Raw genomic sequence first — 26,457 nt, 5'->3', positions numbered from 1 at the left:
GAGTGTGGCTGTGGTAGTTCTCCATTGCTTCCACATACTGAACAATAATGGGCACACAAACTTTAGAAGACTAAGGAAGTCCCTTCTAAATCCTATTTCAAATGAGGTATTATTATGAATATGACTTACATTTTATAAATTTTATCCATGTGGGATAAAAAAGCCAATTTTAATTTGTTTTGCTTCCTTGGTGAATGGGATTCATTGATTTTCTAATTTAATACGACTTCTTAAAATTTTTTCGTTCATGGGGTTTGACGTTAAAACTGGGCACTATCCCTGAGCTTTTTTGCGCAATAGTAGTGTGCTACCACTTGGAGCAACAGCGTCACTTGTTTTCTGGTGTTTTATTGGAGATAATAGTCTCATAGACATTCCTGTCCAGGGGCTGTCTTCCAACTGTGATCCTCAGATCTCAGCCTCCTGAGTAGCTAGGATTACAAGGTGTGAGCCTCCAGTGTCTGGCTTAATGTGACTTTTGAGTTTGTGTTGAAGTTCAACTTTGTAAGTTATTGGTGACTATATTTTTTGTAACATTGTTGCATTTGTGGTTGTTTTTGCCTGTTATGGGGCTTGGACTCAAGGCATACACATTGTCTCTGAGCTATTTTGCTTGCGGTTAGCACTCTACCACTTTAAGGCACAGTTCTACTTGCAGTTTTCTGGTGGTTAATTGGGATTGAGAGACTTACTCTCCTGCTTGGGCTGGCTTCAAACCTCAATCTCAGATCTCAGCATTCTGAGTAGCTAGGATTACAGGCATGAGCCACCACCACCTGGCTGTTTTTTTTTTCTAAACAGAAATTTTAAATGATGTACTTTTTGCTTTATTTAACTTGTCCTGACCATTCTCTCCTCAGTACACTTTATGTTTTTATCCTCACTTTTAACAGATGAGAGAATTAGAGATTTATGCCTGGGAATGGCTTGCTCAGTGAAATACAGCTTATAAATGGTGAAGCCAGAATCCACAAAGTTCTTTAGCTTCTTGTTCTGGTACTCTATAGACTGTACATTCAGTCTATAATTTGAGAGCTTTCTTTGTCCCCTGTCTCTACCATTCAGTGAACCAACAGAACTAATATAGATTTGCCAAGTGTGATTAACTAATCGATGAGGTACTTAGAGGTCAAATTCTAGATGCTACCTTCTGAATTTTTAATAGGGAAACTGTGCTTTTTTAGCTGATACGTACTGCTAGATGATTTTTTGGAAACTGACATGGTTCTGTTCACCCCCTTCACTGTGCAAATTCACCACACGTGCCTTGGCAGCATGTTCCGCCATCATGTAGAGTGGCTGGTGACTTCATGTACTTCATCATCTCTCTAGCTTAACAGAGGAGTTCTTTTAGGTCATGGACCACTTTTTCTCCTGAAGGTTTATGAAAGTTTGTGTGTTCATGCTCATTAGGTAACTTCTAGCAACCTTGGCTGAGTACCTTGGTAAAAGGCTGAACTTGTAGTCAGCATTGCTTCATAATACACACATGCGGAGCTCATAATATATGTGACAGTTGATTCGCTTAAATCACCCAATTAATTTTTTTGTAGTCTTGTATAAATATAATAAAGTAGCTCTAGAAATGAAAGATGTTTTCAGATTAAATTTGACTCCACTGAACTCACAGAATCAGAGTTAACTAATATTTCATTTTTTTGGTGATTTTACAAGCAAAGTTGTTTTAAAGGGTAAAATGTCCTTAAGAGATTGAATTTGTTTCTACTCCCATTTTTCTTAATTATGTTCATGAAAAGCCTACTGATTTTAGCATTTATTAATCTGCAGTGGAAAAATGGTTCTCTTTTGTTGACATAGAAAGTTTCCTACACCAAGAGTGTTCATGTATGTGTATAACTCTTAACTTCATCTTTAATATCTTTGGCTTCAAATCACACATTGCCAAGCCTTTAAGATATTTCTTGGCCTCTTCCACTAGGAGAATACTTCTCTGGCACATGCACACTTAAGTGAAATAGAGCAGCTGAAAAGATACTGTGAGGAGATGACATTTAGATAAAGATTAGCTACCAGTCCTCATCATTTTTCTTTCCAAGTTGGCTATTCACTGTGCCACTGCGCTCGAACTTTGTCAGAAAAGAGAAATAATGGAGTTTTCATAAATGCTAGCCAGGTGTGTAAAGCAAATTAAACCTTTCTCTGCCAACAAGGATTTGTTCTTTGAGAGGAATGGAATGAGAACATGGAGTTAAGGGTGAGATGTTATTTTCAGCCATCACACTCAAGCTAGGTTCTTCTGGTGAGAGAGCTGAGGTTCTCTAAGAACCATGACAGCTAAGCAGCTATAAATTCATACCAATCGAAGGAGATATGTCACCAGGGTGACAAAGAGAGATCTAATAGAGGACGGGAGTCATTCTGATGGCCTCTGTTGTTATGTGCTTTGAGATTAAATTATTAGACTTGTCTGCTGTGTCACTATGTATCCTCAAATGTAGACAATGAATGGGGAAGGATGAAGAATGAATATTCTGAAGAGAGAGCTGCAAGATTGTTCCCCTAATATATTTTTTTCTTTAAAATGGCTTCTCCAAGAAGGGTGCTAGTGGCTCACACTTGTAGTTTTAGTTACTCAAGGATCTGAGATCCAATGATCTCAATTTGAAACCAGCTTAGGCAAACATATATGAGAGAAACTCTTCTCTCCAATTAACCAGAAAAAAACTGGATGTAGAGGTATGGCTCAAGTGTTAGCATAATAACCTTGGGTAGAAAAAGCTAAGCAAAACCATGAGTGTCTGAGTCCAAGCCACATTACCAATATAAACACAAAAAAATGAGCTTTAAGGGGAATCTGAGCGATAATGCATTATTTCATTTTGTCTTGGATTCTGTTCATGGTGGTGAAATGAATTAACAGGTTGATTGTTTTGTTGTTGTTGTTTTTTACTGATGTCAGGAACTAAATCAAACAAAACAGTGAGGAGTAAATAGATTTGTATAAAGTGATAGAGAAAGAAGGAGAGGAGGAGGAGGAGGAGGAGGAGGAGGAGGGCCTTTTTCTCAGATTTAATTATCTTTCTCATGCACTTATTATGAATATTCAAATGAATATTTTGTAGTTAATGTCAAATAAAGAGAATATACTATAAGCAAACAAGAGATTTAGAAATAACTTTTTATTCCTTTTTTTCTTTGAGCTTCTGCTATACATCATTATTTGAGTTTTAATACTTTGTGACTATATTTCAATAACATTTTTCTAACAATAACATCTCATACCTGAACTATGGATGAAGTTCTGAGAAGAAGCACATGAAGAAGAAATGCTTTTCTCAACTATAAACACTTCACATAAATGTTCAGAAGATTTAACACCAGATCTTTATTTTAATTCTTATTCTGTGTCCCACATACATGGTTACATTATTCCCTGCAATAATATTTTCTTCAACTGGATTCTCTGTTCTGGGATCACAGTGTGCCTTCTGACCTGAACTCTTATCTTCTGCCTTCTAACAGGACAGCAGTCATAGGTCAGGCAAAGAAATGTGGGGAACTGTTTGTATTTCCTATATGAATTGGATGAAGAAGGAATGTTATTCAGAGAACTTAGGGGGGGAGAAAGAACACTTATTTTCCCCTATAACTATTTAGTGTAACAGGATTTTTATTGGTTGAATAATGCATGCATATAGAGTATGCTGAGCAAGTTCAAACTTCTTCATCCTCTTTCCTTGATCTCCCCCATCACGTTGTACCCCAGCAGAACCTATTTTATATTCCTATCAATCTTTTTGTTAGTGTGTAGTAATTTGCAAAGGAATGTATCATAGCACTTCACACACACACATATTAATCCCCTCCATTGTTACCTCTTTCTATGTCCTATTCCATTTTCACTAAATTTCCTTATGCCATATATAGGTATATGTGTGTATATGTACATACATATGTATGTGTATGTATATATATATATATATATATCTTTTAAGTCTGGAATCTACATATAAGGAAAATATATGACTTTGTCCTTCTGAAGCTGGCTTGCCTTGTTTCAAATGATAATCTTTAGTTACATTCATTTTCCAACAAATGACATCATTTTATTTCTCACTATGACTAAATAGTACTCTATTGTGTGGATATACTTTCTCTTATCCATTCAGTGGTCCTAGGACACCCAGGATGCTTCCATAGCTTGACTGTTGAAAATAGCATGTAGAGCAATGAATATGGATGTGCAAGTGTGCCTACTGTAGCTTGATTTCTATGCCTTTGCTTATATGCCCAAGATTGGTATTTGATGAATTATAGAGTAGTTCCAGTTTTAGCTTTTGAGGTGCCTTCATACTGTTTTCCTAGTGGCGGAACAAATTTCCATCTACCAATAGTTTGTGAAGGCTCTCTTCCCCTGTACTCCCCCCCAGCTTTTGTTCACATTGTTGTTCATGCTCCTGATGATGGCAGTTCTGGCTAGATCAGAAAAATCTCAATGCCACTTTGACTTGAATGTTCTCTTTATAGCCACTTTTATTTTTTCTCTATGGTCAACGTTCATTTTCTGTATGTTGAGACATTGGCATTTTCTCTATGTTCCTTCATGTATTTATTGGCCAGCTATACTTCTTTCAAGAATTATCTATTCAGTACAGTTGGCCACTTATAAATTGGGTTGGTGATTCTTTAGGTGTTTAGTTTTTTTAGCTACATAAATATTCCGGTTATTAATCCCTTGTCAGATGTATAACCGGCAAAGTTATGCAATTCTACTTGTCAATCCTCTCTCTTATTTTGTGAACTGTTGGAGTTTTATTGGAAAAAGTGTTCCCTTTATTTATATATTTCCGTGCTTACCTAAGGGTTTGCTGTAGTAGTTTCAAGATTTCAAGTCTTATATTAAGATATAAGGTTCATTTCGAATTTATATTAGTACAAGGCAAGAGACAAGGATTCAGTTTCAGTCTTCTGTTTTCAGATATCCAGTTTCCCAACACCATTTTTTGAGGCAGCAGTCTTTTCTCCAATTGTTTTTGCCAATTTTGTGAAAACAAACAGAAAAAAACCCTCTTGGATGTAACTGAATGGGCTTATTTCTGGGTCTCATTGTCTACTCTGTATGTATATTTTTTTCCAGAACAATGTTGGTTTTTATTAGTGAGGCTCTGTGATCACTCTGTTTGCAGTGAGGTACTTTACTCATCTTGCTCAGGATTCTTTTACTATTTGGTGTCTTTTGTGCTTCCATAGGAACTATGTCCATGGAGATATTATTTCTGATATTGCATTGAACATATAGATTGCTTTTGGTAGTAGAGCCATTTTTTCCACAATATTGATTTATACAGGTAAATTTGAGGTATTATTTGTTAGTGCTTCAATAGACTAGACATTAAAATGCTAGCATGGTGGTATGTACCTCCCTTCTTAAATAGGAAAATCACACTGCAGATTGGTCAAGGCAAAAAGTGAGACGCTATCTCATGAATAGCCAGATGAACAAATGTAGAGTACTTGCCTAGTAACCATGAAGCCCTGAGTTCAAATACAAGCACCATCAAAAGAAAAAAAAAAGACTAAATATATTTTCCATGTGAGTGACCCCAGGTCCTACCTGAGATAAAGTTTCAGGACAAAATGTTGTACAGAAACAATTATAGGGTCTGGGAAGGTGGCTCAGTGGTAGAGCGCTTGCCTTGCATGCATGAGGCCCTGGGTTTGATTCCTCAGCACCACATAAGCAGAAAAAGTCAGAAGTGGAGCTGTGGCTCAAGTGCTAGAGCATTAGCCTTGAGCTGAAGAGCTGAGGGACAGCGCCCAGGCCCAGAGTTCAGACCCCATAACCAGACCCCTTCCTCCCCCGCCCCAAAGGAAAGCAGCATTCATCTTAATAGTCAGGAAAGGAAAAACCTTAAAGCCCATGAAATGATAAATAAACTGATAAATAAAATAAAGAAGAATAAATAAAGAAAATAAATTAAGAAAAATAAATTAAGCTGTGATGGATGCTACAACATAGAAGAAACTTGAAAACTGTATGTAAAGTGAAAGCTAGAGACAAGGGAATATAAATCATAAGATTTCAATTACATATGTCAAAAATAGGCAAACCTGCAGGGATAGTAGTTACTATGAGCTGAAAGGTGATGGGTTATTGTCAAGGATGCATACACCTTTTGGGAAGCATTAAAGATTATGTTACAAAATTTATTGCAGTGATAGGTTCCTATCTCTGTGATCATATTAATTGTAGGCCTCAAGTGGGTGAATATATGAAATATGAATTCTATCTCAATAAATCTGTGAAAAGTAATAATTAGGCACTAGAAAAACCATAGGAGTTTAAAAAACAATTTGGTAAAAATAATTTTATGTTTGATGTGTAGTAAGATTAATATAATTTATTTTGTAATGATAAACATGTATATTAAAATTTTGAGAGTAGCAATGAAAGAATAGAAACAGAATATTTAATTTATAAACAAGTAGCAGGAAGGCAAGATAACATATAAATTTTAATTGCAGAAAGAGAAATTACAAAATGGAAAGAAAAACACAATTACTTGTAAAACATGGAATTTTGTCATTTCAAAGACAGAAATCTTCATTTTATAGCTGAGGGCTTGCATTGAATGAGTGATCCACCTGCCTCAGCTACTAGTATGTTTGGAATTTCTTATAAAGTAGAAAGAGGGTGAACTTGGTCTAATTAAATTATTTGTATCAATAGCCCTTTAGCTAATTTAGAAAATGAAGATAGCACAGAGTATATAAACATGTGAGTGTTTTTTCACTTAGGAAAAAAGATGTCATATTATATATGGAAATGAAAGAAAAAAAGTCCAAATTATTATCCAATATCAGAAGGTAATGCCAGAAATTACAAATATTAGTTACACTGAAAATTCTTTCAGTCCTTAAAAACTGGGCTTAAGGAGGGAGAGGCATGGCTCAAATGATAGAGCAATATTACTTAGCAAATAGGTTGAGTAAGTGTGAGGCTCTGAGTTCAAATTCCAGTACCACCACCAAAAGAAAAATTATAGTTACAAGTTATAAGTTAGCACTTAATGATAAAATTCTACAAGCATCACAATACAATAGTTAAAGCAGAAAAAACGCACTGTAAATAATCAGAAAATCACTAAACAATAGAACCTAATGAGGTTTGTTTAGTAGTCTAAAACTATGACTACTTTTACATAGGATATGTAGAATAGTTGGAATAATCAAATAATCTGCTTTTGGTAGTTACAAAAGCCTGCTCATAATTCAGACATGGTGCAAATTAATCCATTTGTCTTACATATTTTAACTGTAGTGAACTTTTTTTTCACTTTTTACTTTATCATGTGTATCATGCTAAGTAGTAATATAACTATCTTAAAGTACTGCCACTTAAGTTTTTACACAGACCTGTGATTTTTCATAAGGACATTTAGTGACATATGAATGAGACATCAGTATGTCATAACCTAATTTTGTAAATATTAAAAGCATATAATTTATGTGAAAGATTGTAGATATATTGATATCTAATTGTTATATAAATTGAAAGTCACTTCTGAAGGGTCCAGCAGTTTGTTCATGCTCTTACTGAAATTCAGTGGTTAGTTGACTTAGTTGATTGGCTTCTGAATGTGTATTGTGCAAAGACACTGCCTTTTAGTGTCCAACCAGTTTCAAAAATAGAAAGGATATGGAAATCCCATGACAGAAAATTAAACAACCCAACTTTCATTCCCCTATCCCAACTTCACGCTGTGATTCCCAAAACAATTTGAGGGAAAATGCCAGAAACAGATGCATACACTACCCAGGAGACATACTATAAACACAAAACGACGCCAGGCTTATGTCAGAGCAGGTGATCGAAAAGTTAGAGGAGCCGAGAATGGAAAACTCTGGAATTCCAGATGGTCTCCATCTAAGAAGCATTGTGCACAAGTGATAAGTGAGTTGGGGAACTTGTGGCTGACATGTGCGAGTCATCTCTGAAAACTGAGGATGCACAGGTGGCTGGGTCTGGATTGAATGCCACACCTGTCTTTGTAATAATGCTTGCAATTCTGCGCTGCCTTTCATCAGGGCTCCCTGACAGGTTTTGCAGAAATACCACTGCGGCTTTTAGAGGGGATGTGAAACCCATTTTGGAGTGGAGAAATCTTAGAATTTTGTGATAAAGCAAATGTTTAAGAGCAGCAGAATGGTCTAGAAAAGAACAAAGAAATCTGACTATCCTTTTACAAGTGAACATGTTGTATCCTTTCTTTCTCTTATTAAAAGCCTATCTCTTTAAATTATGCTTAAAAATTAAACAAGCATTTGCAAAGAGATCTACTATGTGTGAAACAATAGGAAAGGACCAAGGAATATTAACAAATGAATGTAATCTTGCCCTTGTAGATAAGGGTTTCTTTAAGGGCCAAAAATATAGTTATAAATAATGTGAACAGTTCAGAAAGGAACTGCACATATGTGTGAAAGTGTGTGACAATTTATGAATTCTCAATTAGTTCAGGATTAGCAAGTTGTCAGTATTGACGGGGTTATGGTGCATGGGGGTATATCTGTGCAGATGAATATGATGAATTAGAGGTGAGCTGGATGCCAGTGGCTCACGCCGGTAATCCTAGCTACTTAGGAGGCTGAGATCTGAGGATCGTGGTTCAAAGCCAGCCTGGGCAGGAAAGTCCATGAAAGTCTTATCACCAATAAATCACCAGAAAACCAGAAGTGGTGCTGTGACTCAGGTGGTAGAGTGCTAGCCTCCAGCTTAAGAGCTCAGGAACAGTGCCCATGCCCACAACCAGCCAAAAAACAACACAAAACAAAATAAACAAAAAGAATAAGTAAGATTTTTGTCTTACAAAGAAAATATTTTCCATTTCTTCTAATATATTGAATTTAAGAAAAGAAAGAATGTTAAAGGAAAAGGGTTTTTGTCTGGTTAAATCCTGAGAGTGAGGAAGAAATTGAAGATGACTCCAAAACCTTCAGCATGACTGTGGAGCTAGTGAGACGATTAATAAAGAGAGGACACAATGGTGGACAGGATGAGAAGGAAAATCCTATATTTGCTTTTGATATTTTAAGTTGAAACAGCAAAATGAGAGACCCTTGAAGATAAAATCAGCATGATCTTTGAAATTAATCTGGCATTAGAAAGAAAAAAGAATAGGTGTTTCCTTAAGGTTTCTAGATCTTAATGCAGATATACAAATGGAAGACCACACACCACAGGTTTAAATATTTTAAAGGTTATAAATCATGCCACAAACTGTTTTTTTTTTTGAACTGCGATCCTCAGATCTCAGCCTCCGGCTGTTCAAAGCCGGAATTCAAAGCCAGCCCGGGCAGGAGAGACCTTGAGACTCCTATCTCCAATACACCACCAGAAAACTGGAAGTGGCGCTGTAGCTCAAGTGGTAGAGCGCTCGCCTTGAGCTGAAGAGCTGAGGGACAGTGCCCAGGCCCAGAGTTCAAGCCCCATGGCTGACAAAAAAAAAAAAAAAAGTGTATTAAGAAGGAAGAGAGCAAGAGCAATAAAAGCTCCATCTAGAGGCCGATAGTATAGATTCCCAAGATGGAGCTGGAAGGGTGGAAATCAATGGTAGAAACTGTACTGCATGCCTCAAAAAATGAATTAGAAAAAGGAGACAGAAGAAGTATGAAGAATCAAAAGTGAAGGCACATTTTATTTATTTGTTTGTTTGTTTTGGTGCAGGTCTGGGGCTTGTCCTATGGGCCTGGGTGCTGTCCTTGAGCTTTTTCACTCAAGATTATGGCTTCTAACTACAGCTCCACCTCCAGCTATTTTTGCTGGTTAGTTGGAGGTAAGAGTCTCACAAATTTTCCTGCCTGGCAGGGAAATACTTCAGAACTGTAAGCAAGCCTAAGTATTTCAGTGATGAAAAACAATGGAGCAAGTATAAAACTCTGAGTTCAAATTGAGAGAGAGAGAGAGAGAGAGAAAGGGAGAGAGAGAAAGGGAGAGAAAGGGAGAGTGCCTGTGTGCTGGACTCAGAGTCACAAGATCCTAAGAAGTACACTGCTTTGTTCCTAGGTTGGTTGTGAAGCAGGAAAAGATTCACTTCATCATCCTACTTTTCCACATTTATCATTTAAAAACCTGCAATTTCTACCCTCTAAAGCTCTGGAAGTCATCTTCCAAGCAATATCCTTTTGGGAAAGGTAAATAATTAAATGACGAAAGCAGAACTGGATGAAAGAAGGCGAGAGCCCCAGGATGCAGCTGCTCATTTTTCTTCCTTTCCCATTTCCAACGCTCTTTTCAAAGCTCCTAAGGGGTCTCTGTGCTACACAGTCAGAAAATATTTGAAGTAGATAATCTCTAAGATCCAGTCCAAGTCTAAAATCCAAAGATTCTGCTAAGGCAGGTACAACTTCGTTCATGAACTGGAGCTGTGGGGAGGAGGAGGGGAAGAAGCTTTGAAATTAGGCCATACTTTTGAATTAGTGGGTAGGAAGAGAGGAGATATTTTAAACAGGAAGAGGAGCATAATAAAAAAAAAATAGTGAAAGGAATAATACTGGTTTCCTTGGCAGAGGATGTGTGGAATAATAAAGAGACTTTTCTAACTAAACTGTAGGGATTGTAAGGTAGAATGGTGGGAAATAAAATTTAAGTACAGGGCACTTACCTTTCATATGAGACAAGTGTTATTCCTGGAGACTTTGCATACTTTAAAACTCCAATAATTCAAAACAAATTTTCCCAAAGGGGGAATGCATTTTTTTTGGACCTTTCAGATTTGCAATAGTTTTAACGTATATTTGCTTTGAAGTTGCTTCTTTGTCTTTTGCATCTCTTTATTGTTTTGCTGAAGACTCTTTCCAGCATGAATATAGTGGAGGTGTTTCAACTTCACAGGACTTTATCGCAACTTCTATCGATTCCAAAGTTATCGATGTGGAGTTTGCTTCTCAGTGTGACCTGGAGTGGCACTGCTTTCTTATGAAAAATAAGGTTTGAAATTAGAATAACGGTGCTTGTTCAGATTGTAAAAGCTTGCTTTTAGAAACGCTAGGGCAAAAGTTAATCAAGAGGGGTTATTGTAGTACTGACAAAGAAGGGTTTTGTCCTTCCTTTTCCCCAAGGTAGTAGGCAATAGCAGTAACATAAACACAACTTGCAATTCGTTCAGTTGTCAAATTATGCTACTTTGCAAGAATTACATAAATTGGATTCCTCATCTATTCAAATTAGGCACAGACATTTCTTTAATCCCACAGTTTCAAGTTCGTAACTTAGAACTTTACTTGTGTGTATTATGAAACTTATACAAGAGGCAGGGAGTGTATGCTATTTATCTTTGTACTTTCAGAACTCTCTTAGCTTTGTGTCTTTCAGTATATATTATATAGCATTTGCTAAATGAAATGGAATTGCTCTTTGGATAATTTGGACTCGGAGGAGGTGACAGAAGGGAGTAGACTTTCACAATTGCTGTACTCAGGAGAGGGTTGATGCTAAACATTACATGCAGCAAAGCATTTTATTGATTTCTCATTGGAGGAGAGTTTTTCTTTCCTTCCTTCCTTTCTTTCTTTCTCTATCTTTCTTTCTTCCTTCCTTCCTTCCTCTCTCTCTCTTTTTCTTTCTTTCTTTCTTTTGGTTTTATTCTCTTCCTCTCTTTCTCTTTCCCTCTCCCTTCCTTTCTTCCCTCCCTTTTTCTCCATCCCTCCCTCCCTCCCTCCCTCCCTCCCTTCCTTCCTTCCTTCCTGTTTCCTTTTTCCACTGAACTTAGGGCTTCATGTTCACTCAGTTGGCACTCTACCCCTTGTGCCACACCTCTAGCATAGCTCTTTGCTGGTTGTTTTGGTGATGGAATCTCACAGACCTTTTGGGCTGAGCTATCTGTGAACCACTATCTTCCAGATTTCAGCTTCAGGAGTAGCTAGGATTACTGGTGTGAGCTGCCAGCATCTAGCTTGGTGGTGGAGTTTCCTAATCACAGCACTCCTGTCATCCTGTTAAACTTTGAGAGATTAAATGCACACAGTGATTTGTGATTGTGCAGGATTCCACAAGACATAACTCTTAGACAGAGAGCAGGGTGTGAGTAAGACTTGGTGCTGAGTTACACTGGGATGAAATATATGCAAAACATAAGGAGTCAGGGATGACTATAGCAAAGAAGGATGAAGCAGAGTGTTGTGGAGAACATGTGGCTTGAAGCTAAAGCCTAGAATGCTGGGGCTTTGTCTAGGCAATGCTAAGAGTCTAGGTGAAGAGTAGAACAGTCAAATCAATCATTGGGATAACACAAAACAGCTAGATGTGTGCCACCATCAGCTATATCACTAGGGAATAAGGGGAAGTCAGAAATCAGGTTTCTTAGGGCCTTTTCAAATATTTTTTATCCAATTGATGTCATCCTGAAATCAAAACTTAATTAAAAATAAAGCATGAGAGGACTCTTCACTTTCTACCTCAAGGAGCTTATAGAAAGATGGCAAGAATTTTGTAGTCCTGAGAGCCTAGTCAGGGGCTTTGATTTGTTAGATTCTAATGGCAGAATTGGATGTTGCACATCAGAAATTATTAAATAATTTGTTTTCAAAATACTTCTTAAAAATAATTCTTTTAATCCTATTTTCTGTGAGACTGTGAGATGAGCTCTGTCTAATACATAATGGCAGAAGCTTTTGAGAAAGTCAGTTATAAATTATCTGAATTAAATCAACGCAGTCTTATTCAAAGTGATAATAAAAAATGTCTTATTATCAATCATAGGGTGAACTCAGTGTACCAGGAAAAGTGAGGCCAGAGAGTTTTTTATTTTATTTTATTTTATTTTTAGAGTGGATCGATGTGACAAGTTGAACTTTTTCCTAAGGCCACAAACTGTGACTTGTATATTCCTTACAGTGTGTAGTAGACTATTTTTTCTTTTTTTGCTAAATGTGCAACTTGAATAAACTGTAGCGAAAAGGGGAAAGTCCTTTGGCCTTTTGTTTGGCCACTAAAACACTATGTAATTAGAGTGCTTTATTTCTAGGTCAGAATTTAGATTTGCAAGCTAAACTACCTATCAATTGTACTCTTAAAGAGGTGCAGCTCTGTGCATCAAAGGTGAGTAAGAAGGGGAAAAGGTCAGGAGAGAGACAAAGGAACAGCATTTTTACTTAAAATTTGATTTACCTGTCTGGTCATAAATGGGGTACACCATTTACCATTGTGTTCCCAGTTTATTTCCATGACACACTTAACATACATTAGTAATTGTGCTAAAGGAGTCTTTTCCTACAGAGCTGAATGAAATGTGTAATACTTTCTCTAATTCACACAAGAAAAGCCTTTTCCTATACATTTCGTATCCTACCTGTTGCATCCTAATTTCTCATTTCAGATTAGTAAAGGAAAGTACATATAGCCAAAGAAAGCCATTAGAACCTCTACGTGTAATTGTTAGGCTTTTAAAGTCAATTTTGCAGAGGTATTGAGTTGAAGACAAGGAAAATTAAAAGGGGAAAATAACACCTGAGTCAGCACTTCCATGCCTCCATTTCCTGTCCTGTAAAAGAGTGTCTTGCCCCATACACTGTGGTGTAATGTGCATCAATTAAGTTATATCAACTCAGTCTACTGAATGGTCAAGCTTGTAGCTTGCTTCCTACAAATAATATACCTGCTTGACTTATTTATATAATTTTTATATCAAATACCCCATTGGGAGAAACATGTGCCCACAATAAGGATGAAAACATCACAGTAAACATTGTTTTATATGTTCCTTTAAATAAATACTATGGAGAAAAAATAAAAATACTCCATTACCTAGAACTGTATAATTTTTGGAGATAACAATAAGACATAAAACAGAGTAATGAAACCAATGTTCGACAGTATTGACTCAACACAACCAAAGGATCAAGATGTTCTCCTCAAAGTCCTGTCTGTTCATACACCACAGACTTGTACATTTTTCCAAAATGAAGAAATTATTAGCCTTTTTTTTTAATATGGTCTTTAGCATTTGGGAGAATTCATAGGGAAGGCATATGGCCAAATCTTAGGGCCTAGCTCAGAACTGGGAGGGATTGATTCTCTTTCAGGTTGCTTGCCATTTAGCTAGAGAGCCCCTGGGAGAGCAGCTTAGCCTTCTCTGTGTCCTGCTTAGCACTCTTTTGGCTCTCTCTGAATCTGTGAATAATGTTTGCTGATACAGCTGACAGAGATTTGTCATCTTCTTGATTGTAATATGTCATCACTTTCATGCCCTACCTACAGCGCATGCTAGCCGTGGGGGGCTACAGGGAAAGCACACAGGGCTTGTCTAAATGTCTACAAGAATGGACACAGGGGTTCTCTTAAAACGATGGCAGAGATGAGAGTTCTACCATTATTTATTGAACTTAAACTTTTCAGTCATTTCCAGCGTACAATAATGCCTTCTCTTGGTTAGACTATTTTCCCCCCTTCAGCATTACAGTACTTCATTATTGCCACAGGGGGAACTGTTGGCTTAATTTTGCTTTGGAGACACTGCTGCTGAAATTATTAAACTAATGATTTATGTTCTATGTGATACAACAATCTCTTGTGCTTAAAACGGTTACTATGTTTTGTTTACTGTTTATAACTACCAGCGGTTGTGCCACAAAAAACCCCTGCCAGCTTGCAAGGTTTATTTATCCCTGTGGATCTTTAGAAACCACTGATTAATATAGAAAAAATTTGAATGGCTTATATATTTTTTTTAAAAAAATCCCATAAGCTATGAATCAAGCCAGTGTGGTGTGCTACAGGGAGGAATAGTTAAACGAGAAGGCACAATGAATATCAAAACCTACAGACTCTCGTATTTGCTCCTGGTTTTATCAAAATGGAAATTATGAGTGCTTTTCAGGAACACAGATCTGTGACTCCATCAGCTTTGGGCTATGAGATCACCAGCATTTCCCTTCGGGTGCTGCACATTTTACCATATTAAGGAACCAATTTGCTTAGAGAAATGTTGCATGTGTTTAAAGGCTGTTAAGTTTGATGGCTGGCAGAATGCTCCCATTTAGCCTTGATGCTGCCCTCAGTGAATGAAGCCTCTACAATCTGGCTGGCATTTTCTTTTCTTTTCTGAAGTTCTTTTGTGTAACTGAAGACATAAATGAGGCAGATGATGGCGTGGTCATGGACATGTTTTAAAGGGCAGCATGGATGTCATATTTTGTTTAAGTTTTGACACCGCCCCTCCTCAAGAGAAGGGAAGGAAACATCACTTTTTCTTTTAGACAGCTTCAGACCAATTCCAAACCTCCCATCTTAGATTTCATCCTCCAGTGACACCTTCCAGGTGACTCCTGAACCCCATCTGTCATTTTGGCTATGTTTGGACCTCAAAATAGTCCACCACCTCTGCCTGTCTTGGACAGTTTTGTATGTTTGTTACTCTCTCACCAGCCATTTCTGACTGTTCGCAGGCCATTTTTATTCTGAGATCTGATGTAGTCCAGCCAGGCAATGAGTATGAATGTTTGAGTCTAGTTTCAGGCATTCTGCACAGTAGGCTAGCACAGGGTACAGCTGGCATTCTTTGAAACAGGGATAGGTATGAGTTTTTAAAACATTTCTCAATCAGTCTATAAATGTAAGCCATGGAGACAGCTCAACCTGAAAGACAGGATTTGAGCAAGTCAGTTTCTAAGTAGGAAAGCAAAATCCAGGCCCAAAGTATGGGACCAAAAATGTTCCTGTTTTTTTCATGTTCTAATTTCAACATCTGTGTGCAGCTTTACTCTTAATCCCTTGATACTTTCTATACCAAAATGGGGCCAGAAACTAAAGAGGAAGATATAGATAAAGTGCCAAACCAAGGAGCAAAAACATCTGTTTTATTGTTTAATTTCTTCCTCATAACTCATTATTTTTTTCTCTAAGATGCGTGAGCATCATGAATATTTATGATATTATAATGTGTGGTAGTATGGAAAACATATGAGCCAAGTAGCAGTTTTAACTAGAAATACCTGCCTAATTCCTGAATGATTTCAATCATATGTGTTTTCATGTAGAGACTTAGAATTACTCCCTTCTTCTATTAGAAAAGTACAATGAAAAGCAACAAATTCTGGTATGATTTATTCTGTTTTATTTTGATGAATTCCCCATTGGCCTCTTACCATCATGTTTAGGAAAATGAATCCTATGCAGTTAAAAAAATCAACTGTAATTACATTACAAATTATTTTTAAATCACAGAAATGTAAAACCAGTATGAGGCATGATTTGAAATTTTATACAAAATGCAAAACATATTAAAATATAATACTTAATTAGTATGGGAAAGGTAAAATATCTGTGATGTGTCAGATTTTCTAACATGGAAAATTTTAGACTTCAGTAGACTTCTAGTGAGATTGGACTTCACAGATTTCATCAAGTGACAGTTTTTTTTTTCCAAGTGAAAGTTAGTTTGAAAATGAAATGTTTTTTTTTCAGAGAAACTAGAGACCACCACGTGAAAACAATAAACAACCACTTTCATTGTATCTCTAACCATTATATGAGAGGATAACACATTTCTCTCTCAGATTTTAATGTTGAGATGATCTGAAGACATTACTCTAGACATAAATTTGTTATGCAAATATAAAAACAGAAGGCCCAGAAATATTCAAGCCTAAGTGTTTTTTTTGTGCATGTATGTTTTCATATCTTTTAAGTAATATCTAGGAGTAGAATTTCTGGGAATTATACCTTTCTCAGAAAGTCTGAAAATATTGTTTACTGATGTAGCTTTTTGATTTTTCAGCAGTAATGTATAAAATTTTCAGTAGTAATAATGTAAAACATTAAATTTTTATATGCTCTTCAACCCTTAGAGTTATTAAGCTATAAAAATTTAAATCATTTAAAAGATGGGTAAACTATGCTGTCGTGCTTTAAATTTCCATATGCCAGTTCTTTATCCCATATATGTTTTTCAATACTATCTTTTATGGTTTGAATATAAAATGTCTCACACAAGATCATGTGTCAAGTAAATTAGCCTGTTAGTACTTTTGATTGGTATCTGTGTGCCGATGGTTCCTGCCTGTAATCCTAGCTATTCAAGAGGCTGAGATCTGAGAACTGTGGTTCAAAGCCAAAAAGGGAAAACAAATCCAAGAGGTTCTTATCTCCAATTAACTGCCAAAAGGCTAACATACAGATATGGCTCAAACAGTAGAATAAACCTTAAGCCAAGACTACAAAGCCCTGAGTTCAAGCCCCAATTCCTCTATGGGAAAATCAGTTTTTCAGCTGGAGGACTGTCAATAAACGGGACTATTTATTATCAATTTGGAAAAATTAACTTAAGGAGTATTGCCCTGAAGAGATCTTAAAAATACTATGTCTTCCATTCAATAAACAAGTAAATAGCAATGTTTATGAAGACTTCTGCCATCTGAGCATTTATTTGTAATTTTAGGATAAATACACATATTTGGTTGTTTATTCATAAGCTATATTTATGCTATAATTTTAAGATACAAGCAATATATACATGCATATACATATTACTTGTATCTTAAAATTATATATGACATAAATATTAAACTTACATATAATCAAATATAATTACATATAATAATTAAAATTATATATCACTTGTATAATATATATTATTTGTGATATATATTAGCAGTAGCCTTGTATCTTACAGTCTTGTTACTTCACTTTTTAGTTGTTGTAGGGTTTCTTTTTATGTGCGTATAGATTTATTAGGATTTTTCACCATTTAAAAAAATCAATGAATCTGTCAGTAAACATATTCTCATTTTTCTTTTGCAAATTTTATTTATTTCCCCTTTTTATTGCTCTGTTCTCTTGCTAGAATGACAATGAAAAATTAACAAAAAGATTAGTGAGATAGCTTACTCCAGCATTGTGTCTGATCAATTGGAATTTGACTATTAACGCGATTTTAGTAGTATGTTCTTTGAACAATGTAAAAAGGCTTTCAATTTTTACTTTCACAATATTTATGATTATTGGGGACTAGCCTTGAAGGTATGCTTTTACTTTTCACGAGTAAGTATTATATTGACTTTAGTGAAAAGATGTATTTATTTATTTAGCTGGAGAAAACTTCTTTATACTTTTAATTATGTGTGTATGTATATCAAGGCATTTATTATAAGAAATTTTCTTACACAGTTATGGAGGTTGGCGAGTCCAAACTCTTTGTAAGAAACCAATGGTCCAAAAACTTCGAAACCTAGAGAAACAGTTGGATTCTGATGTAAGTTTGAAGAAAGATGAGTGTTTTAATTCAACTAATTGGATAAAGCTCATCCATATGGAAATTTTCTTTTTTTTTTTTTTTTTTTTTGGGTCCGGTCATGGGGCCTGAACTCTGGGCCTGGGCGCTGTCCCTCACCTCTTCAGCTCAGGGCTAGTGCCCTACCACTTGAGCCACAGCACCACTTCCGGCTTTTTTCTTTTTGCTTACGTGGTGCTGAGTAATCGAACCCAGGGCTTCAGGCATGCAAGGCAAGCGCTCTACCACTGAGCCACCTTCCCAGCCCCTGGAAATTTTCTTTGTTGAGGGATATAAGAGGGTGTGGTCACACAAATAGAGAAAGGAAGGATGAGCAGACAGTCATTATATTCAATGTAAAAAACAAAGACAAAATCCCCAAGAAAATCTTTATGCTAACTTAATTCAACTATACTCTTATACAAAAATCCAGAATCCTGTTTCAACAAATAACTGGGCACTCTGGAGCCTAACTTGGCAAATAAAATTAGACATGAACATGCCCCAACTACCTTCAGGATAATTTTCTTCACCAGATTTACATGTAGAAAACAAAAATAAATGTGGAATGAATGACTGATTTTGTCCTGCTATAGATTATTCTTCTAGAGGATCTTGAAAGATGAAAAATTCTTCAACAGAGGGACTTTATGAGTAAAGTACTCCTCATGAGTAAGTCACAGAGATTAGAAAATCCCCAGAGACCCATAATAACTTGTATCCACAGAATTAAAATGAAAAGAAGCTATGTCAGCAGGCAAGCTAGATAATTTATACCACAAACAAACAAACAAATCCTTCATTTTTAAGCTTTCTGGTAGCTCAACCCACAGATTATTTTTCCCCTTTCCAGGCAACAGCAAAACTGAGTTTTGCAATTCATTTTGTCAATATTTTAGAATGAATTATTATAATACTTTAGGTTAAAAGAGTTACAATAAAATCATCTGTACAATCATTCTTTTGTACTGTTATTTGGTATTGTGCTTCCCATTGGTGTTCAAAGCAAATATATGAATTCATTATATGCCTTAAAAGTAATTTGTAGCCTTGAGCCTCATACCTATAATCCTAGCTACTAAAGAGGCTGAGATCTGAGGATCAAGGTTCAAAGCCAGCCCAGGGACAAAAGTCTGTGAGACTCTTATCTCCAATTAACTACTAAGAAAGCTGGAGTGGAGCTGTGGCTCAAGTGGTAGAGCTCTAGTCTTGAGAACAAAGAAGCTCAGGGATCTGCACAGAAACACACAAAAGGTTAATTATTATTATTATTCAAGTAGAAAAGAACCATAAAAATTCCCTAATGACATGTTTTTCTATTTAACTTAAGCAGTATTAATGCCAAATGAACTTTATAAAACAGTTATTTTTTTAATAATTTCAAATATGTTCCTCTATTAAAATACATTTATATTTGTTTATAAAATACAGTTATACATGAATAATGGTGAACATAATTTGAGCTGCTCATTAAACTCTCAGGATTAGGAGCTAAACTAGGTGGAATCTTTTTATATTACATAAATAATTTTGTGACTATAGCTCTTTTGAGTAATGCTGTATTTTCCAAACTAATAGAATTTTTGTTGTTGTTAATCCTAAAGCTTAAACTCAGAACCTTACACTTGCTAAGGAAGGTGCTCTACCACTTGAGTCAGGCTGCAATTTGCTTTATATATCATTTTCTTTTTTTTTTTTTTGCCAGTCATGGGGCCTGAACTCTGGGCCTGGGTGCTGTCCCTCAGCTCTTCAGCTCAAGATTAGCACTCTACCACTTGAGCCACAGCACCACTTCCAGCTTTTTCTGTTTATTTGATGCTGAGGAATTGAATCCAGGGCCTCATGAATGTTAGGCAAGTCACCTTCCCAGCCCTATGTCTTATTTTCAAATATGGTTTTGCTTTATGTCTGGGAAGGCCTTGACTGCAGTCCTCCCTTTTGTGCTTACCTTGGTCACTGGGATGACAGGCACATATCATAACATTCAGCTAATGGTTGAGATGGAGTCTCTCGAACTTAAATTTCTAGGCTAGACTCCAGCCTCAATTCCCTGATCTCTGCCTCTCGAGTAGCAAGTATTAAATAGTTGAACCATCTTATAAATCAGGTCTTGAGCAATGAGGCCTCTGGATTTATTCATTTTATCTTTCTCCTTCCTTTGAAGGAATTTCTGTTCTTTAGATTTCAAAACCATTAGAATAAAAATATTATAGTCACTCTGACCTATCAGTGTCCCTCCTTTCAAGAGGATTTCAAACCTCAGAACATACAATGCAACTGGCAAGCCATTGTATGGCTTTTGTCCTTGACTTCTTACTTTCTAGTCCACTGATTTGTTCTGTTTTTATGTGTGGACTCAGCACTTTGGTAGGATAAAATTATTACCCCCTAGAAAGCAGGTCAGAGAGAGAAGCATGCTCCTCAGATGAAAATCAAGAATGCCAGCCAAGCGGAATATAAAATAAAATTATTGTAGCTTAGGATCAGTCACTGTTCCAGAAGACAAGAGGCTTGGAATCTTCTCTTACTAAGATGTCAAACTTCACTGGTCATTACTAAAATAATGTTGCTTAGCTTAATCCCTTTACTAAGGAGTTATGAATCACTTTGAGTATCTCGGTAATGAGGACCATGTTAGATGTTGCTATAGTAGCAAACTAGAAACTTAAGAGTGGCTTAACACCGAAAGATGTGCTTTCCATTCATGCAAAGGCAGGAGCAGGTTGGGATGTGCTCCTACATCTAGAAATTTCACCATCTGGATGGAGCATGTGACCTCCAGGACTGAAGCCATCAGGGAAATGTACTTCATAAATGTGGGTAAAGAGAACTAGATTCAGCCAAAGTTTATTTATTCATACTTTTTCCTAAGTAGTTACACAGCATAAAGTAATAACAACAATAACTTTGACTTACTAACAATGTACAGAATCCTAGACCTCATTCTCAGCACTTTAATCCTTCTTATCTCAATGCTGGTTATTTACCCAGATGGAAGGTCTTATTAGTAGGACTTTTATTTTACAGGTGAACAAACTGACTTCAAATGTTCAATGTTCTTTTTGTTTGTTTCTTTTGTTTTGCTTTTCTTATCCTGGGCCTTGAACTCTGGGCTTGGGCACAGTCCCTGAACTTTTGTGCTCAAAGCTCTACCACTTGAGCCACAGCCACACTTCTGGCTTTTTGTGGTTAATTGGAGATTAAAAAAAATCTCATGGACTTTCTTTCTTTTTTTCTAATTTTTTATTTTATATTATGCTGAGAAGCTAGGATTACAGGTGTGAGCCACTGGTGCCCAGCTCAGGGGCTTTCTTAAGGTCACATGTTGGTGAGTGGAACAGAGATTTTGATTATAGGAGGTCGGGCACCAGAGCTACAGTGGTTGTGTGTGTGTGAGTGTGTGTGTGAGTGTTAAGGTAAAATCCTATAGAGAGCAACCAAAAAAAATTCTAGACTTCATTTACAGCACTTTAATCTCTCATCTTACTTAAAGCTTGTTAATTACCCATTGGAAAGTGTTATTATGATGACTTCTATGTTACAGGTGGGCAAACCATCTAAAATACTAAATAGCTTTCTTAAGGTCACATGTAAATAAGTAGGATAGCAATTTTGATCAAAGGAGGTCTAGCACCAGAGATACGGTGCCAGTGTGTGTATGTGTGTGTGTGTGTGTGTGTGTGTGTGTACATGTATGTGTACATGTATGTATATGGGGGTATTAAGGTAAAGTTCAATAGAAAACAACCAAAATCCAAATCAGCCATCAGTGCTTTATTCTCACTAACAGCTTGCATTTTCTACAATTAAAAACATTTCATTAGAGACAGGAGAAATCAATAGATAGGTTTGCCTGAGTAATAAATAATTAGAGCATGAAGAACATTGCAGATATTCAATAATCAATTCTATGAACATGGACGTTTGAAGGCCAGGGATAAAGTTCAGTGGTAGAGGGTTCAAGGTCCTCAATTTGATCCCCAGTACTACAAAAACAGAAACAAACAACAACAAAAAACCATGGACTCAACCAGAAATTCAGTACAAACTGTTTATTTCTTTTAGACATTCTGTCTACATGTTATTAATGTCACTAGAGGAAAAAAAAATTCAGCACATCCTGACATGCTATTCTTCTTGCCTCTTTTCTTTGTCTTTCTTTTTTCTTTCTTTCTTTCTTTCTTTCTTTCTTTCTTTCTTCCTTCCTTCCTTCCTTCCTTTCTTTCTCCTTCTTACTCTTACCCTTTCTCTCTCTTTTCTTTCTTTCTTTTCTTTTCTTTCTCCTTCCTTCCTTCCTTCCTCCCTTCCCTCCTTCCTTTCTTTTTCTTTCTTTCTCTTCCTTCCTTCTTTCCTTCTTTCCTTTTTCCCTTGCTGCCCCTTACAGGGGATTGGACTCATGGCCTCCAGCTTGTTAGACAGGTGCTGTAATAGTTGAAACACTCTCCCATCCTTTTTTGCTTTCATTGTTTTTTCAATAAAGTTTCACCCATGGCTTCTATGTAGCTGAGATTACAAGTATGCATGACTACACCTAGTTTATTGGTTGAAGTGGATATTCCTTTTTGTCTAGACTGGCCTTGAGCTGCAATCCTCTTGAACTCTACCTCCTAAGAGACCAGGATCATAGGCATAAACCACCAGTTATGGCCTTTTCTTCTTTTATTTATTTTTGAACTTTTCATTTCTGTTTTATCCATTTCCTACCTTACCACACTTAGTTCATTTTGATTGTATGGTCACCATTATACATTGTTCCTGACTTTTAAATAGTTAATACTTTTTCAACCAATATGTGCCATGTATGGGTGTCTAACATCTTGCTTCTTTCCTTCAGAGAAAAAAGAATGTGTAATTAAAGTTACTATTTTAAGAATTAAAACTGACTTGACAGAGGAGAGTTCTACCAACCTTCTTTTTTGACTTAAGCACTTTCTGAGACTGAAATAAGGATACCGGGTCTAACTGCTCCATCTTTGCCACATGGTAGATGACAAGGAATTGGTTTAACTGGTGCCATCTTGTCTTCATGGTGGAGGAAGCTGAAGTCCCACCTCTCAGGTGATGGGTATGCCCGAATTCCTAGAGGCAGGGGCGGGGACTTGGACAATACAGGCTAGCAGACCTGCCAGTCTTGGGACATGAACTCTCATGGTCACCTTGACCCCTGACCAGGATCCTACTTAGGCCTGGAGAAGCTCAGGAGCCATAATGCCATGCCTCCTGTCTCTTGGCTCACCATGTGACCCACTTCAGCGCTCTATTGGGGTTGATCTGGTTTGTTAGTATTGTTTTTCTGTTCTTTCTTTCCTCTCCTACTGTCATGGCTCAGTTTTATAATAATGTTCAAGAGGCTGTAGGTCTTTGGGACAGGAGTCTACCTGCAGACTCCAGCTTTCTAGTAAAGACTCCCAATTCAACCTCTCAAAATGTGGTTCTTCTGTTTCTCACAACTGAATTCCCACACAAGACAATGTACCTTATCTGGAAATATCATGAGAATATATAAGTAGGTTAGTAGTAAGTATAGTTTTCTATAAAAATGAAAATATCTGCTTTCCTCGTGGAAATCTTTTCTCTGATTTGAGCCATGCTTCACATGCTTGCTTTGTCCAATCTACAATGTTTATATTCACTCTTTCGAATCCCACTACATCATGGTTAAATGTAAACAACTGAGGTTTGTTTCCCTCTCTTGGAATTTCTAAATAACAGTTCTGCATATTATAACTTTAAAGATGTGTCATGGCAGCTGCAAATAACTTTTAAAAAGAAACTTTGTGGAGCAAACTATCACATTTCATCTACAGTTTGGCAACAGGCACATGCTTTTCTGGCTTCAATTCAGCCTTCGTTTCGCAAACCAACTTCCTGCAGCATGAGAATATACATTTTTCTGGGCCAAATATTCCAAAGTGGACACCAATTTGGGACTCCTAGTGTTTTCCAGCTCTTCAGCTTTTGGACATATGAGCACTGAAAATGCCAGATTTCTACTATTCATGCCAAACATTTATTCTTTGGAGACTGAAAAGTCAAGCATCTTAACATTAGCATAAACTGCCAGAAGTAAACGTTTTTATGAAACCATCATTCCCAGGCAGTAGATGGACAACTCGCACCAACTTCCCAACCAGTCATTTCCATTGTCTGATCAACACTCTGGGACTCATCAGTTACATCGAGTTCTGGGAGGGAGTTAAGAGTTACAGGAAGAGGTGAGAGGTGGAATGCTAATGAATATAGCCAGAGTGGAAATGTGCTAATTGTTACAAAGGAGAGCCAGACATTTTAGCTTTTTATTTTTTAATTTTGTTTTGTTTTGTTGTTTCTTTTTCAGCTAGCCTGTAATGTCCTTTCTGTTGCTCCCCACCTGGAAGGATGGGCATGGAGGAGCTTGGCTGTTTTGCCATTCTCTTCTTCTTCCAACTCTGTATCTCCCAGCCCCAATCCCTTGCAGCTCCAAGCACGGGTTCAGTCTTCTGAATTCCATCTGAAATGCATACTTCCTCCCTTGGTGTATTGGAAACTGAGTCAGGAGGGTATTTGCATGAAGAAAGACCAGAAAGCGAACTCAACAGACTAGATCAACTTTAATGGAACGTTGAAGAGGGACATCATGGTGACCTGGGGAGAGGCAGGAGGTGTGAGGTATAATGGGGGTAGGGGTGGAGGGACTTAAGTAAGGTCCTAGGCAGGAGTAGGCTCATTTGTAGCTGGAGAGTTTCAAGGAGTTTCAGGACATGGATTGAGAGTTTGTGGTAATGGCCTGAAATGGAATGGTTTCAGGAACCTATGTGCAAGTTGAAGGTTCAGCCAGGTGTGGCCTGCTTCTAAGAACTCAGAGGCCTATCACCTGAGGAGCTCAGGTCAGGGAGTGGGCTTTCACATTTAGATTAAGGTTCCAGGCTGGAGAAGTTTGGGAAGGTGGGGGCAGGGGAGGCAGTCTGTGGGCCAGGCTGTGGAAGCAACCTTGAATTATGTGAACAAAGCAGACTCCCATCAGTGTGTATGGGCACCATTTACTGGAAGGTTCTTTGACTGCTAAAGTCAGGTATTAGATTCCATACTAGGTGCTTGGTGAGCACAGTGAAAAGCTTTTTCCCATAGCTGTGGGGATATCTTTGATCTTCAGCTCAATGGCTCTCAATTAGGTACCTTTCTGTCCCACAAAGTAAAAGAGAAAATGCCCTGGTAATAAATCATCCATAAAAGAAAATCAGAAATGTGTGTACTTTTGACATTGTGAGCTGGCAATGAAGTGGGGATGCTGGGTCTGGCCAGCATCATCTTAGCCACGTGATAGACAGGGAATTGGGTTTAACTGGTACCATCTTGTCTTCATGGTGGAGGAAGGGGAAATCCCACCTCTTAGGTGATGGGCATGCCTAAATTCCAAGAGGCAGGGACAGAGACTTAGATGATAGGTTTCTGGACCTGTCAGTCCTATGCCTTGAACTTAGGAGACTCTTGAGTTTCCTGTGACCTTGCCCCCTGACTTTGACACTATTTAGACACAGACTAGCTCAGATGCTATTATACCATGCCTCCTGTGCTGTCTCCTGTCCCTCCTCTGGTCACCATGGTGTCCCACTTGAGCTTTCTGTTGGGGTTGATGGGTTTGTTGGTATTGTTTTTCTGCTCTTTTCTCTCCTGCTCTCCTGGCTCAGTTTTCTGGTAGCATTGAGTGTATTGGAGAGGCTGCAGGTTTTTGTGACTGGAGTTTTTCTGCAACTGATGGCTTTCCAATAAAGACTGCTGATTCAACCTCTCAGAATGTGGCTTCTCTGTTTCTTATGACTGGGTTACCTTACAGCAGCAAGATGGGCCAGGAAAAGGTGAAAATGGATTGGGCTATGGTGATGGAGATGGAGTTGAGAACAGCCTGCTTCTGTATAGATTGTGCTAGCAGAGCTGGCAGAGCATTGAACACAAAAACGTGAGGAAAATAGAGCAATCAGTGATTAAGCTTATAAGTTTTGTCTGACAAAGTCTGTTCGAACAGGTGCCATTACTTGAAATAGAAGAAATGAGAGAAGTAAGTTGTGGGAGGATATTATCGTTTAAAACTTAATGTATTAAGGTCCTGGAGTAGAACGAGGTATTGGGGAATGGAACTTTAAAAGGTGGAGTTTCATTGAAAAAAAGGCACTGGGGATTTTTGAAGGTGATTGTAGAACTCAGGTCTCTTTTCCTGTTTGCTTCCTGGCCTAGACATGGTTTATTGCTTTTA

General features: G+C 37.2%; 1 pseudogene; it reads left to right on the top strand.

The window, feature by feature from the left end:
• The window catches only part of LOC105984704, a 66,275-nt pseudogene extending 40,142 nt beyond the window's left edge, over window positions 1-26,133 (top strand).
• Window positions 26,134-26,457: the final 324 nt, after the last annotated feature.

The sequence above is a fragment of the Dipodomys ordii genome, unplaced genomic scaffold (genome assembly GCF_000151885.1).
Source record: "Dipodomys ordii isolate 6190 unplaced genomic scaffold, Dord_2.0 Scaffold26, whole genome shotgun sequence".
Lineage (NCBI taxonomy): Eukaryota > Metazoa > Chordata > Mammalia > Rodentia > Heteromyidae > Dipodomys > Dipodomys ordii.
Note: the sequence above shows the minus strand (reverse complement) of the source record. Positions and strands in the feature narration are given on the sequence as shown.